The sequence below is a fragment of the Balaenoptera acutorostrata genome, chromosome 1 (assembly GCF_949987535.1).
Source record: "Balaenoptera acutorostrata chromosome 1, mBalAcu1.1, whole genome shotgun sequence".
Classification (NCBI taxonomy): Eukaryota; Metazoa; Chordata; class Mammalia; order Artiodactyla; family Balaenopteridae; genus Balaenoptera; species Balaenoptera acutorostrata.
Window position 1 is genome coordinate 39,096,891 of NC_080064.1, and position 15,298 is coordinate 39,112,188.

Consider the following 15,298-nt stretch of genomic DNA (forward strand, 5'->3'; position numbering starts at 1 on the left):
TGATGTGCAAAACACACCCCTCCCCGTTATGTGTTCTAAAGCAATTGAGAACTACTCATATCTCTTTTCTTGGTACCTGGGAAACTGGGTATTTACGCAGGGTTCCCAATTTTCCTGACTCCCCAGGACCAAGCTGGTAGAGCTGACCATTGACTCGGGGTGCACTGAACTAATCAGGGCAATAAAATGGGAGTAGCACATACATTTATTATTTATTTATTTATTGGCTGTGTTGGGTCTTCGTTGCTGCATGTGGGCTTTCTCTAGTTGCAGTGAGCAGGGGCTACTCTTCCTTGCTATGCACAGGTTTCTCCCTGTGGTGGCTTCTCTTGCTGTGGAGCACGGGCTCTAGGCACGTAGGCCTCAGTAGCTGTGGCACGCGGGCTTCAGTAGTTGTGGCTCGCAGGCCCTAGAGCACAGGCTCAGTACTTGTGGCACACGGGCTTAATTGCTCCACGGCATGTGGGATCCTCCCTGACCAGGGCTTGAACCCATGTCCCCTGCATTGGCAGGCGGATTCTTTTTTTTTTTTTGCAGAGAAGGTAAACTTGTATTTTATTTTGCCCAAGGAGGGTAACAGAAATCACCTTAATATAACATTGCCTTTCCTGTTGCAGTCACAGTCACATCAGCAGGCCAGAAAAGCCATCCCATTCCTGTGGTAGGCACTTGTGAATGGGGAAAGGGGGTCAATCTTGTGGCCGTAGCATCGAACGGCCTCTCTGATGTGACAGGGCTGGATGGCATTGCTGTGAGCCTCAACACCACAGGCCGTGGTGCTCTTTTTTCTTTTCCTTTGTTTGGTTTTAGCTGGGTCTTGTCTAGCACTCCCATTCCCTAGGGATCCTGATGTGGTTCTCCCTGAGAGCTGTGATCCAGATGATGGAGTGCTTGGTTTAGGAGGAGGTGTGTTCTCAGGAGAGTCTGGGTAGGACCTCAGGCAAGATCCCTCAGCAGAGCTGTGATACTGAATGAAGGTGGCAGAAATGGCATGGCTGAAGGGGTCTCCTGCCTTGGTTACCATGTCCTGCCTCATGAGAAGAGCCAGATTCACTAACTGTGCCACAGTTTCGTACGCTAAATATGCTAAAATTTCCATAGCGACAACATTGGGCTTTATCTCCATACTGCTGCGGTCCAACCAGTCTCAAAATTTGGAGGCTTTTCTGGAGAAACTTAATTGTCGACTTTCACAGAATTCTGCATATTGAGCTGAATCCATAATTCGAGTTTGTCTTTCTGCTCTCTCCATTCTTTCTTGTTTAACTTCATCAATTTCATCATCTTCAAACATTGCCAAGAGTTCTCCTGTTTGGTCAATAGAGTTGAGAAAGTCTTGAGCGATTTTTCGTCTTTTGTTCACATTATTACTGCCACTCAATTTGTCTTCCAGAAGATCATCCTTGTCGATGCCTTTGACAATCTTTGATTTGTAGTCTCGGAAAAACATGTACTTTAGCAGTCTTCTAAGTTTTGTCTTATCTTTGTGCATCAAAAACAGAAGATCTTCAGCAGAGATTACCCTTGCTCCCCGAAGCTGAGAAACTTCAGCAGCTTGCTGTAACAGGTTAATTAACTGAGTGTGTACTACATCTTCTACCAAAACTGCTATTTAATGAAGAGGCCTCCTAGAATCACCTAAAGAAAACCCATATATTTTGGCAAGATGCACTTTCTCCAACCACAGCTAGATTCATCCAAATGCAGTGGCACTGGAGAGCCTCTGTCTCGCATCATACTCTGCAATTCTGCTGCAAAGCTTATAGACTTCCCTGTTCTTCTTCCACTACTTGAAGTGGCAGTAGACATTGGGCTGGCTGCAGTTATTCATCTGTCGCTTAAATGGACAGGTCACTTGCTGGCCTTATTCCAGATAGCTCATCTCTGTTCTAGGAACGCTTGTAGACCCTGCTGCGCGTCGCACGTGGAGAATGTGGGGTTAGAGATGGTTCGGTTTCGGCAGCAGTGGCCGGGGACACGCTTGGAAAGGGGCGGGGGGTGGCGGGGCTGAGCGTGTCTAAATGGAAAGGGTGGCTGGGCGCGGACGGGGGGACAAGATGGCGTGAGCCCGACTCTCTCTGTGGGGCGGGGGTGACGGAGGTGGAGGAGGGAGGGCTACGAACGCCCCCACCACTCTCCGGCAGGCGGATTCTTAACCACTGCGCCACCAGGGATGTAGAATTAACACGTAGGCCCCACGCCCTGCCTTCTGACCCCTGTCATCTCAGCCCTGCCCATGCACTCAGTTACATAACCAGGAGGCACAGAGCCCTAGGTCTTAGCTTGGGTCTCCCCAGAGTGCAGAGAGTGACCAGGGGAGGAGGCAAAGCCAATCGGAGGTGTATTATTGAGCTGGTTACCCCTGGGGGCAAAGGGCTCAGCCCTGCCGGGGACCCTCTGAGGGACTGTTTACACCTCAGTATTGCTTGCCTGGGGCATGGGAGGGGAGGGTATTTGTTTATCCACTAGCTCCTGTTCTTCATTGGTCATGTTGGGGTCCAGGGCAGCCCACCCCAGAACATGCCTCAGTGGCATACTGATTATTTTGAATTGAAGTTATTTAAGAAACAGTCCGTATGTAAGGGAGCCACTTTGACTCTCCTCTCTGTTTCCCTGAGAGCGGGAAATAAATCTCCCATGTGAAACTTGCCCTCCCTGTACGAGGAGGTAGAAGGATGCCCTTTTCCCCAGAGATAGGGAATTCAGGGCTGAGCGTTCACCTCTTTACTGATTTGCTACCCAAGCCCAAACTTGGCTTAAATCCTTTGCTAATAAAGCACCCAAACCTAAGTTTCTTTGTCCTGTCAATTCCTCTCAAATTCACTCTCTTTGCCTAAAAAGCATAAAAGCTTTGGCTTGCTCTGGCCACTTCTCAGGCCCTATTTCTATGAGACCTCTGTTTGCACGCACGAATCATATTTGTTTCTTTTTCTCTTGTTAATCAGTCTTGCATCAGTTTTATTATTAGTCTAGCCACAAGAACTCAAGATGGGTAGGGGGGGAAATTCCCCTTCGCCGACAGTCGATGTTGCCTCAGAGGTGTCAGCTGTCTGGTCCAACCAGGTGTGTGCACCTGTGCTGGCAGGGCTGTGCACACCCCTCTGGGTGTCCCACATGGCAGCTGCAGGGACGTCCTGGGCAGAAAACTGAGAGATATGAGAGAGGTGAGGTGCCAACAGGCTACACCTGTGTGCAACTGGCTGCTGTAGAAACGGTCAGAGCACAAAGGCGGGCAGAGAGGCAGTGAGATGGGGCATAAATGCTGCTGGAGCAGAGGTACCATCATTTGCCCCCTGGAGAGCACAGAGCATTGCCATGATCTCAGGATCCTCACCAAAGCCCCGTGACACCATCTGATTCACTGACAGGGGACAAATGGAGGCACCAAGGGCAGCAGGGTTTCATCTGAGGTCACCTAGTGAACCGCAGAATTGAAACCAGAACCCACATTTCCTGACTCTCACCCAAGGGTCTTCAGTCTACTGGGCTTACACAGAAGTGATCTTCCCAGGAACAGGGTCACCTGGCAGGCAGGGGAGTGCCTGAGTTCTGGACCCAGGCCCCTGGGAATACTGGGAGAAGTCCTTTTTAGGGGGGGGGCAGAACAATGTTAAAATGTGAGCTCCTTGTCTGTCTTGTTTATCATTTTATTTCAAGTACCCAGTGAAATATCTGGCACATAGTAGGTGCTCAATACATACATGTTGGTGAATGAATGAATCAGTTTGATGACTGATGGGAGAAAATTGGCACCACTGCTGGTTCCTCTTCTCTTGTACACAGATCTCCTCTTTTTTGTTTTTAAATTAATTTTGTAAGTGAAATAGGGAGCATTTTCTTTTTTCTTTTTTTTAAATTGTATTTATTTATTTTATTTATGGCTGTGTTGGGTCTTCGTTTCTGTGCAAGGGTTCCCTCTAGTCGTGGCAAGCGGGGGCCACTCTTCATCGCGGTGCGCCGGCCTCTCACTATCGCGGCCTCTCTTGTTGCGGAGTACAGGCTCCAGACGCGCAGGCTCAGTAATTGTGGCTCACGGGCCCAGTCGCTCCGCGGCATGTGGGATCCTACCAGACCAGGGCTCGAACCCGTGTCCCCTGCATTAGCAGGCAGACTCTCAACCGCTGCGCCACCAGGGAAGCCCCCCAGATCTCCTCTTTGATGTTTATCTTCTCAGGCACTGACAGATCTTTGTTCACTTGCTGTATGTAACTTAGGTCTGCTGGGTTTTATCTGTTCTGCTCCCTCACCTCTTTTTCTCCTCCCATTTGCCAAGACTATCCCCATACTTCCCAGGGATGCATCTCTTACTCATTTCTTTCAGAGTGTTACACAGCTCACTGTTTTACCCAGAACCTAAAGTACCACACCATCCCAGGTGGAAGGGCTGGGGTCTGGCATCCTTGGAAGATCAGGGATTCTGAGACAAGTCCTCCTCCATTATGCTGCATCCTTAGATGTCCCTGTGGCAAAGCCATCCTTAGGGTGGATCAGAACACCTTGGAAGAAGGCCCCTCCTCTCTTTGGTCAGAGCCTGCAGAATAACAAACTTCAGTCCAGCCTAGCCCCTTCACATTCCTCCTGCCCTCCCCATCTACACACTCCATACTTCCCTCCCCTACTTCTCACACTTTCAGGACCAAGGTACTCAGCCAAAGCAGGTTGGGATGGCCTGTGAGCAAATACAGCCCAGGTGGAAGGAGCGGGCCTGACAAAGATCAGGAAGCCCCGGATGCCAGGGTGAGGAGCCATCTCCCCTGCCTCCCCCAACTCACTTCGGGCACTGACTGTAGTCCAAAGTGAGTAGCAGTGAAAACTGGCAATGTGCACAGAGCATTGCCATGCTCTCAGGAACCCTACCACCACCCCATGAAGAGGGCCATGTGAACAGGAGACAGAGGTGGGCGAGCTCAGAGGAAGGGATGCGTCGAGGACATCAGATGTTTCTGAAACTTACTCGGTGATTCCAGTGTGCAGCCAAGATGGAGAACTATGGTTCTAGAGACAACTTTTCTTCCCATGAACGTAATCTGATCCCTCCTCTCCCCTATCACGAATTCACACTTACCACTCACTCTATTTGCCTGACATCCCCGGGAAACTGAGGTAAGTGTCAGGTTGAGGATGGGGTGAGCTCTGGGCTCCCCACTAGGCAGCAGCCACTGGGACCCAGCCACAAGAGGGGCCAAATTCACTGTCCAGAGGGGCACCTGTATGGCATTTCCAATATATTTTGCCTTTGGTCAATCAACCTTTTCCCCCTTTCTCTTCCCCACATCCCCTACAATAATAGCCAATCCCTTCAAAGTCCATTCAACAAACAATTATTTATTAAGTGCCTACCGTATGCTGGGTGCTGGGGAAGAGGAGAGGACCCTGATATAGAGCCTCCCTTGAAGATTTACAGAGCTATGGGTAAGAGTGGGGCAGTGAGGTGGGTGCACGTTGCCAATATTCTCCTAACTCCAGCAGAACTCGGTGCCTGCAGAACCCTCCAGGGTATCCATCCTTTCACTCATCCACCTGAGCATGGGTTCACTGAGTGCTTGTGTCTTGTCTGCCTCTGCTCAGCCATGCAAACAAGGGAAAAGACTAGCTCAGTCTCTGGCTTGCAGCAGAATGGGTAGATCTGAGGCTAAGGCAAGCATTCTTGATAAAACAAGACAACTGCTGCAAGGGAAAAAGTGAACAAATCCAAGAAGAGCTGCAGACTCAGTAAGAAGACTGGCTCTCATTTGTGTTTCTGAAGTGGAGGAAGGGTGTGGAGGAAGGCTTTCTGGAGGAGAAGAGCTATTGTAAAACATTTGGATAAAGGCAGAGGCTCAATGTCTCCATCCCCTTAACACACAAACTATTGGATAGGGGGTTATCTCCAAGCTTTTCTTTACAGTTGACATTTTCTACTGGGCCCTTGAGGACAGAGCCAGTGGGAGCTCCACGGAGGCACATTTGTCTTCCAAGAATCACACTGCCAAGGTAGCCCGAGGGGTAGCTGGTAGGAGCAGGGCTTGGGAATTGACTGCTGTCCAGTCTCTGATTCTGGCAACATGGTGACCTCTCTTTGGCTCTAGAAGTGTGGGTGGCTGCCAGATTTCAGCCAGGGAGTGGACACCAGGGTGTGTGACAAATAGACCATGAGTGCTGGGTTGTGCTTCTAGCAGGAGAAGGTATGCAGCACCTCTAAGGCCGTAATCATCATCCACCCTGCTGGTCCTCCCTCTGATTTCCTCCTCCTGATTGCCCACCCGGGCTCCAGACCCCTTCCATGCCAGGCCAGCTCAGAGCCACTGCACACACACGGAGGGGGAGATCTTCCTAGAACACATCTCCAACCACCCTTTCTCCTCACCCACTCTGTGGCTTGGAGCACAGAACACAAAGTTCAGTCCACTTTCTCCTCTGTCCAAGGCTCCATGTTAACACTTGACATTCCGGTTTCCCAGCATGCTCCTCCTTGTGGTTTCGGCTTCACAATACCCCTAATGTTTTCTTCTCCTCCAAGCCACGCCCTTCACCATAATCAGATTGTTTCTTGTTCCCTCTTATGGAGCTCTGCCCAAGCTAACCTGACTTGTAATTCCTTCATGAGCCCTGACTTGGGGAAGTAAGAGCTGCTGCTGCCTTGCTATGAGCCTTTGGACAATTCCCTGCCCCTCTCTGGGACCAAGTGCCTCACTCCATCAGTCCAGGGGTCACTGAGCTTGATGATCTCTCCTCATCACCCTGAAAATAATGTTCCCAAGTTCAAGTTTGTACTATGATCTTGGGAGTGGAGTTGGCATTTTTCTGACCCAAGCTCTCCCTTCTGGGACTAGAATCTTGCCCCTGAAGGTGCCTCACAAAAAAAGACTTAAGCATCATGAGGCTGGCATAAATGCAAGCTCTCCCAGTGGTCCATGTTGAAGGGGACAGTGGAAGCTCTCTTGCAAGAAAGCACAGGCAAGTTGAGCATCAGTTTCATTATCTGGAAAATGAGTTTAAAGAGTGAGTACCTATGACCTCCTTGTTGGGGTTAAATGAGATAGTGTGTAGAGAGTGCCTGAAACATCCAAGGTAGCTTATATGAAAAGGTAGTCATTATTATGCTGATGATTACACCAAGAATTGCCTTCTGGTTGCTCCTCTAAGGAACCAAATAGGGAAACCCATTGCCTCATTTCTTTGAAGCCCACCATCTAGTTTTTCTTCAGTTGAGTTTTGGTAGAAATCAGCCAGGCTGTCTCCTCTGTTGTCTGTGAATTTGAGGGCTGTTGTCTCTGCCCTGTGGAGCTCAGACTAGCCTGGGCTGCTGCCGACAGCAGGGCGTGGTTGGAGTGGGAGCTGGCAGGGTGCCTGGGTTCATAGTATAAGGGAACTTGAGGGCATCAGGAGGCAGGTGGGAACCTGGGTGGCTGTGACTCAAGCCACGGTGCCTGTTTTGCTCTCCCCGAGCCTCTCCCAGCTGAGCCTGTGGGCTTTTGGGCTGATCTTGGTCTTAGGCTTCCTCAAGCTCATTCGTCTGCTGCTGGGGAGGCAGATGCTGGCCAGGGCTATGGACAGCTTCCCAGGGCCTCCCACCCACTGGCTCTTCGGGCATGCCCTCGACGTAAGTGACCAGGAGGAGGAAGGAGGAAGAAAACAGCCTCCTTACCTTCAGGGACTCTGACCTAACCCCCTGGGGGCTATGGAGGGAGGCCCTATGCTTGGGCAGAGGAATGGGGTCCTTGGAGCCATGGTTCCCATTCATCTTTCCCACTGGGTCTCCCCCTCACTCTTGTATTCCAAGCTGGCATCAGGCGGGGGTGGGGGATGGGGGCACTTAAAAGCTGGGACCCAAGCGGGCCATCATTCTGTCCCATCATTCTGAGGCCCAAGGTTCAGACAGAGCTCTGCTAAGGACTCGGGGATAACATGGGAAAAATACCCCTGGATAGTCCGATACAACTAGGCAATCTTGTTTAGAGCTTAATCAGTGTTCTCTTTGTTCTGTGCAGTATAAAGATCCCTTTATTTAGGGCAGAAAATGGAAGTGAAGGCAGGGACGAGTGGTCTCACCTGGGAGACCTCCGGACCATTTAAACAGTTGGTGACCCCAGAGGTGGTGTCCTCCCTGCCATGCCTATGGACTGGGTCGGGAGCCAGGCATCTTCCTGGGATCAGATTCTGACTTGTCCTTCCCAGTTATCTCAGGGCAGTGGGGACCACTTTAGCACACATTGTCAGGAACAGCTCTTAGTTTCCTACCTTCATGGGGATGTAGACCAGAGTTTTCTGAACACAGGGCAAAGGACAGCTGCATTGGAATCAACTGTGAGAAGCAGATTCCTTGGCCCCCAAGCTCTGAAGACCCTAATTAACATATTGGAAGTAGGAGTCTAAATTAAAAAACACCCCCAAGTGTTTTGATCTGCAGCCAGGGTTGGGAACTCAGGTATAGCTGCCAGAGATTAAGGCTCAGAGAGAGGAATAATGACTTCTACTACCTCCTGAGTACACTTTTCCCACAAGCAATCTAGAGAATTGCCTTTCCTCCATGATTGACACCAGTGGTGAGCTTTACTGCTGGATGAGGACTGCCCAGGCTTATTCTTGCCCATACAAATAACTACCCTCTCAGGATGGCCTAGTAATCTACCTGCATCCTGGAGACACCCAGAAAAGGACAGGATGGGTCTGGGAGATGAATCAGACCCAGGCTCTGCTCTCAAGGAGCTTACTGTCTAGGGGGGAAAACAGACACCAGAGCCTTCCTTGCCCCCAGGCTGCTGGGGTGCCTCACCAGCATTTTTTATCAGCCGGCTTGGTATCTCAGCACTTGTCCCATAGGGTTGTCATCTTCTGCTTACTTGTTCATCTTCCCCACTTGACCATGACCCCTGGAGGATGGAGATCCAGTCTGATTCTTCCCTGTCCCCTCAGGGTCCAGCACAGAGCCTGCCCAGAGTAGGCATCACTGGATGAACAGACAGTGAACGCTAGAGAGTAGGGCGGGGTACCGATAGAGGAGACAGTGATGGAGAAGACAAGTGGAGGGGCCAGGAGGTGTTTGGGGTGACTGTGCTAAGTACAGGGAAGTTCCCTTCCTGGGAAGGTTGAGGTCTGACCCTAATGTGGGTATGAGAGGCATTTAGGAGACCTTCAGTCCCTTTCCTCTCATGTCCCCTCCACTTCTCCTTGCCTCCATCAAAGTGGGATTTGCCATCAGCCTGTGGGCTTCCCTGGGACAGAGACCTTGCTCCCCCACCCTCATATCAGAGCCAGCTGCCCTCTTCCCCCCAAATGCTCCTGTCCCCACCTTGAGAGTGCGTGGAGGAACTGGAACACAGCTTAGCTCTGGCTTCTTGGCCTAACACAAGTTAGAGGGCCTTGGCACCAGGAAGGGTGGGCAAGTCCTGGAGGGGTGGTTTCTCTCAAACACTACAAGGGTTTCCTGGGGAACCATGGTGGGCCCAACACCCCTGCGTTCCTCCAGGGATTGGCACCTCTGTTCTCAGCTGTATGGACTTGTGCTGTTTCATTCAGGACGTGATCAGTCCGTACAGAGTAACTGCAAGTTTGATTCTCAGGCCTAGTGGTGATGGAAGTAGGAAAGGAAGGGCCCCGGGGGCCAGGAAGAACTATCAGGATTAACTTCTCCCTTCTTGGCCTCCAGTTACAGTCTGTCCTCTACCTGTCAGTCTCCTCAATTCTTAGAATGTGTCACCTTGAGGCAGGGTCATGTCCTAGTCTTCCAGGGCCCGCATCATTCCACTCTGGGGCCCAGGGAGGACCTTGCACATAGTAGGGGCTTAGCCATACTGTTGGCCAGAAGATGGGGCCCGTGGGAGGGGCCTGTGACTCTGGCCTATGTTGGGAAGGGGGAAGGGAGAATGCCAACTTCAAGCCCAGGAAAGGTGATCCCCTGAGACTGTAAAGCCCTCTTCCTTGGCCCTGCTCATTGCTGGGACAGTTCCCTTGACCTTGTGCTAGGTAGTGAAGAGCACTGGTCTGGGGGTGTGGCTTATTTTCACTCAGCAGACATCGATCATGGGCCTTCACTGTGCTTCCTCTCTGTGTTTCCCTTTCCTTGTCAATAACATGGAGAAAAGCATTTTTACCTTGCTGGGTTAGAAAAGGATCAAAAGAGATAAAGTACAGGTACTTTGCAAACTGCTGGGCAGATAGACATCAGGTGCCAGTCATTGCAGAGGGATTCTTGCTGCAAAACACACTGAGGCGTTTGCTTTCTTCAACTTCTTCCTTCCCCCCAAATCAACCTAGTTTTTGGGAGCTAGATAAGGTCCCTCTGTCCCCAAGTAACTAGTGTTGTCTGATCGATTACTCTGGGTCTGGCCCTATGTTGAGGCCAGAGGAGGAAGAAATAAGACTAGAGCGGGCCCTAGAGGAACCCTGTCTGGTAGAGACAGATAACCCAGCACAGTATTCCCGATCCTTGGGCCCAGGGAAGGGTTGCTGAGGTGAGTTCTAGAAGATCTGGATGTAGCAGCCTGCGGAAGTGCAGAAGGAAGGGAGGAAGATGATACCTGTGCAAAGGGAGAGACTGGAAAGAGTGTTGGGTGTTTAAGAAATTAATTTGTTCAACAGATATTTGTTTCTCAAGGTCTAGTATGTGCCTGTGTTAGTAGCTCTGCGCTTCTGGAGGGGTGAGAGGGAGAGCAGAGTGGAGAGGGTAAAGCTGAAGTAGGAGGGGCAGATCACATGGGACCTCATAGGCAAGGTCAAAGGCTTTACTTTATCCTGAGCACAACAGGGAACCAGGGAAGGGATTCATGCAAGGGAGTGACAAGCTCAGATTTGTGTGGTAGAAAGATCACTTTGACTTTGGGGTGAAGACTAGATTGGCAGAGACTAAATCGGAGGCAGGGAGAGCAGGGTGGAGGCTGAGGCAACGATCTAGGCAGATGCTGATGGAGTGAGCCAGTGAGATGGAGGGAAGTGAGAGGCAGAGCAGGTTGTCTTGGTGTCGTGGGTGTGTGTGGGAGTGGAGGTATTAAGGCCTCCATCGTAGCCACATGTGAGGGTATCAGTGAGGCTCCGCTTCATGCACTAGGAAAAGGGGGGCATAGGATTGCTCTGGGAGCTTTGTTAGACTGTGACATCAACATAGCTGGATCAGAGCAGAATTTGGCAAAGTCACTTAAAGAGAGAAAAGTACCCCTTGAGCGTCAAGACTGGGTTGTAACCTGGAGGAATCAACTTTTATGTCTAGGGGTAAAAATGTGGGGATCTGAGAGCCAGGAAGAGGAGGCTCTGGGGCTGGCAGCACCTGTCAGTGTCTGGGCACGGGAGCCTTGGATTCTGGATTTGGAGTGTTTTATGGCAGGACCCATGCCCCTGGGAACTGCTACATTCAGCTCTCTTTAGTTCCCGTTTGCTGATTCCAATGTAAAAGTCACTTGGTGGATCTGCAGGGGAGAGGGGCAGCTTCCACAGGGCATCCCCCTTAGTATTAGTATAAACCTTGGGGAAACCGTCATTTCATGTTTCTGGCTGGTATCAGTATGGATGGTGTTTCCATCCCCATGTAGGGGAGGAGGGGCAGATTTGGGGGGCAAACATGCTGTATTCAGGTTCGGAAATGCTGGGTTTGAGGGGCCTGGAGGAAGTCACACAGAGATGTCCAGGGGGTGGTTGGTCATGTTTCCGGAGCTCAGAGAAAGGTAAGCTGGGATGAGCAGTCCATTTAGGAACCAGTGTCAGGTAGATGGCAAAGGAAGCCCCGGGAGTAGGTGAGAGCCTGCAGGAAGAAGGTACAGCATGGGAGGAGACCAGGGGCTGGATCTGGGGGAGCCTCAGTCTTTGATTAACAAAGACAGGTGAGGAGCTGCTGAGAGGGGGCATCAGGAGAGGTGGGAGGACATCCAGGTGAGAGTTCCAGAAAGAGGGAGGAGTTGACCGTGTCCCAGCAGAGTTGGAGAGGTGGGGGCCGAGGCAGGAGCAATTCGTAACAGGGAGGCAGCTCTTGAAAAGTTAGGTTGTGGAGGGAGGAGGGCAATGGGGTGTTAGCTAGAGGAGGAAGCAGAACCAAAGGAGGTTTTGTTTGGTTTTTGAAGTGTGAGAGACTTGGGCATGTTTTAAATGCAGATCGGAAGGAGCTGGTAGAGAGGCTGGGGTCTGTGTTAGGAGAGAGAGGTGCTAATTGATGGGTGAGGTGCCTGACAGGAGGGTTGGAATCTAAAGGGACTGGCCTTGGGCAAGCCCTGGACGCCTCCTCTACTGGAACAGGAGGGAAGGTGGGGAGGCTGGGAGGAGGCAGGTGGTTCTTCAGGTCTGGTGGCTGACTTTAAGGGATCTCTTGTCTGATAGCTTCTATTTTCTCTGTGAAGTAGAGCAAGACTGATTTGCCGGGTGCAAGGAGCAGAGGGGTGGAGGGGACAGTTGAGGAAACAGAATTTTTTGAGGAGCAGATAGTGGCCAACGGTATGGGGTTTTCTAGAAGGTGTTTCTGCCAATCTCTGCTCAAATGTCACCTAAGAGAGGGCTTCCCTATATATACTACCAAATGTAAAATAAATAGCTAGTGGGAAGCAGCTGCATAGCACAGGGAGATCAGCTCGGTGCTTTGTGACCACCCAGAGGGGTGGGATAGGGAGGGTGGGAGGGAGACGCAAGAGGGAGGAGATATAGGGACATATGTATATGTATAGCTGATTCACTTTGTTATAAAACAGAAACTAACACACCATTGTAAAGCAATTATACTCCAATAAAGATGTTAAAAAATAAAATAAAAAATAAAAAATAAAATTCATTGTATAAACAGCAAAAAAAAGAAAAAAAGAGAGGGCTTCCCTGATCCTCCCAACCTCCTGTCTATAGTAGCAGCCCTGACCCTTATTCTGCTTTATTTTTCTTCCTCGAGTTATCACTACCTGAAATTGTATGACTGATGTATTTGATTCTTGTTTATTTTCTTTCTCCCCACTTGGAATGTAAGTTTGGGGAGGGCACGGCTTTGTCCTGTTCACGCTGTGTCCCCAGGAACAAGCACCATGCCTGGCATTGAGAGTGGGTGCTCCATGCCCATTTGTTGAATGTGTGAATGAATCTCTGGGGGACCCAACTCAGGGCAGTGAAGCCACTCACACAGAGTGAGGACTGATCTCTGCATCCCCCTGGACTCTTGGGCGCTTCTTGGGCCCCTGCCCTTCTGTCTTCCTGGGTGTTTGGATACTTCCCTGTACTCCCCTCCAATCTGGTTATTCCTGGTGCTGGAGTTCATCTTCGGTGCTGAAGACAGGGAGGTGTTGGGGGCAGAGTATACACAGGCTTTGGAACTGAAAAACTTGGACTTGAAAGTTGTATGACATTGGGCAAGGCCCACCATATTTCCCAGCCAATATATGGTGGCTAGAAGAGTCGTGGTGGCCCATGTCAATCTCACCCAAAGTTTCTAGGGCTCCTTCTGTTGAGCCAGGTGTTGCTTCTGTGTGTTGTGCATTAACATATGTTCTCATACACGTGTGTAGTGGTGCACTTGTCTCTGAGAGGGAAGATGGAGGATGAAGTCACCTATTTGTCACTAGAGTTGGGGGGAAATCATTTCTCTGCTTCTTAGGGCATTATTCATAGATCCCCTTCCTCCAGGCTCCCCATGGTTCTCTGCTCAACCTCATAGTTGAATCTCCAAAGAGCTTGTGTAAACTGAGTTTTTCCACTGATTTTTATGGTTATTTCAGAGATGCTGCCTCATCTCAGTTTTTGTTGGTTCTTCTTGGCAGGCACTCCTAACCCTTTAGCTTTGATTACACAGATTTACTGTCCTTGACACTGTCTGGGGCTCGTGCACACACAGAGTGCTAACCAATCTGGTGTGTGTGGAGGCAGTGCCCACGGGGTGGGGGAGACTGAGAGGAGAGCACCCAAGGGCACCTAGAGATGTCCATCCTGGAGGAAATAGGACCCGGGAGGATCTGACCCTCAACTCCCAATGGGCAGTGAGAGCCTACGTGGCCCCAGAGAGCAGACCGGAGACCCATGGGGAAGGTCACAGGCAGGCAGCTTTCAGTTCGGTGACTGTCTTTTTTTTTAAATTGGAGTATAACTGCTTTACAATGTTGTGTTAGTTTCTGCTGTACAATGAAGTGAATCAGCTATATGTATTTATATCTCCTCCCTCTTGGACCTCCTTCCTATCCCCACGCCCCCAATCCCACCCATGTAGGTCGTCAAAGAGCACTGAGCTGAGCTCCCTGTGCTATACAGCAGGTTCCCACTAGCCATCTGTTTTACACATGGCAGTGTATTTATGTCAAACCTAATCTCCCAATTCGTCCCACCCTCCTCTTCCCCCCCATGTCCACATGTCCATTCTCTACGTCTACGTCTCTATTCCTGCCCTGCAAATAAGTTCATCTGTACCATTTTTCTAGATTCCACATATATGTGTTAACACATAATATTTGTCTTTCTCTTTCTGGCTTACTTCACTCTGTATGACTGACTCTAGGTCCATCCACATCTCTACACATGACCCAGTTTCATTCCTTTTTATGGCTGAGTAATATTCCATTGTATATATGTACCACATCTTCTTTATCCATTCATCTGTCGTTGGACATTTAGGTTGTTTCCATGTCCTGGCTATTGTAAATAGTGCTGCAGTGAACACTGGGGTACATGTTGCTGTCCTTTTGAATTATGGTTTTCTCAGGGTATATACCCAGTAGTGGGATTGCTGGGTCATATGGTAGTTCTATTTTTAATTTTTTAAGGAACCTTCATACTGTTCTCCATAGTGGCTGTATTAAGACAGTCCAAAGATGATTAGGCCATTTTGAAAAGTAGTAAGTTTCTTGTCACTAGAGATGTTCGAGCTCTTGGGGCGGGGATTCCCACAGGGTGAAGGAGTTGGGTCAGGCAACTCCGGGTCCTGGGGATCGGAGATCAGCATGACCTGCCTCGAGGAAGCCCCGACATGCTGAGGAAGAGGGTAGCTCACCCCCTTCCTGCCCTATCAGTTTGTTTTTCTGAACTGCTATCCCCATTGTGTGGGCAGATTTATTTGTTCCCTGAGGGAGGGAGAGCTGTGGCTGCAGGAGACTGGCTTAGCAGGTATCTTGTTTCTTGAACACTTGCCCACTGAGCTTCAGCTCAACCGGCTGACGGCTTGGGCAGGCTTACTAACAGGAGGGGCAGCAGAAAGGGCCTCAGTCAGGATCCCAGTTGGCCTGACTCATGTGGAACAGTTCTCTTTGTCTTTGGGATGAACTGTTCCCACCTATAAAGACGGGGTGAGGTTTGGCAATGTTGAGGTCTCTTTCAGACCTACTCCTCCGAGCAAAACTTCCTCCTGTTCTGGGGACCAGAGGAGAGTGGGGGC

The 15,298-nt window shown here is 50.2% G+C and overlaps 1 pseudogene; it reads right to left on the reverse strand.

Moving 5' to 3' along the window:
* Window positions 1-616: 616 nt before the first annotated feature.
* Window positions 617-1,643, reverse strand: LOC103008079 (transcription initiation protein SPT3 homolog; annotated as a pseudogene).
* Between the last annotated feature and the right edge of the window lie 13,655 nt (window positions 1,644-15,298).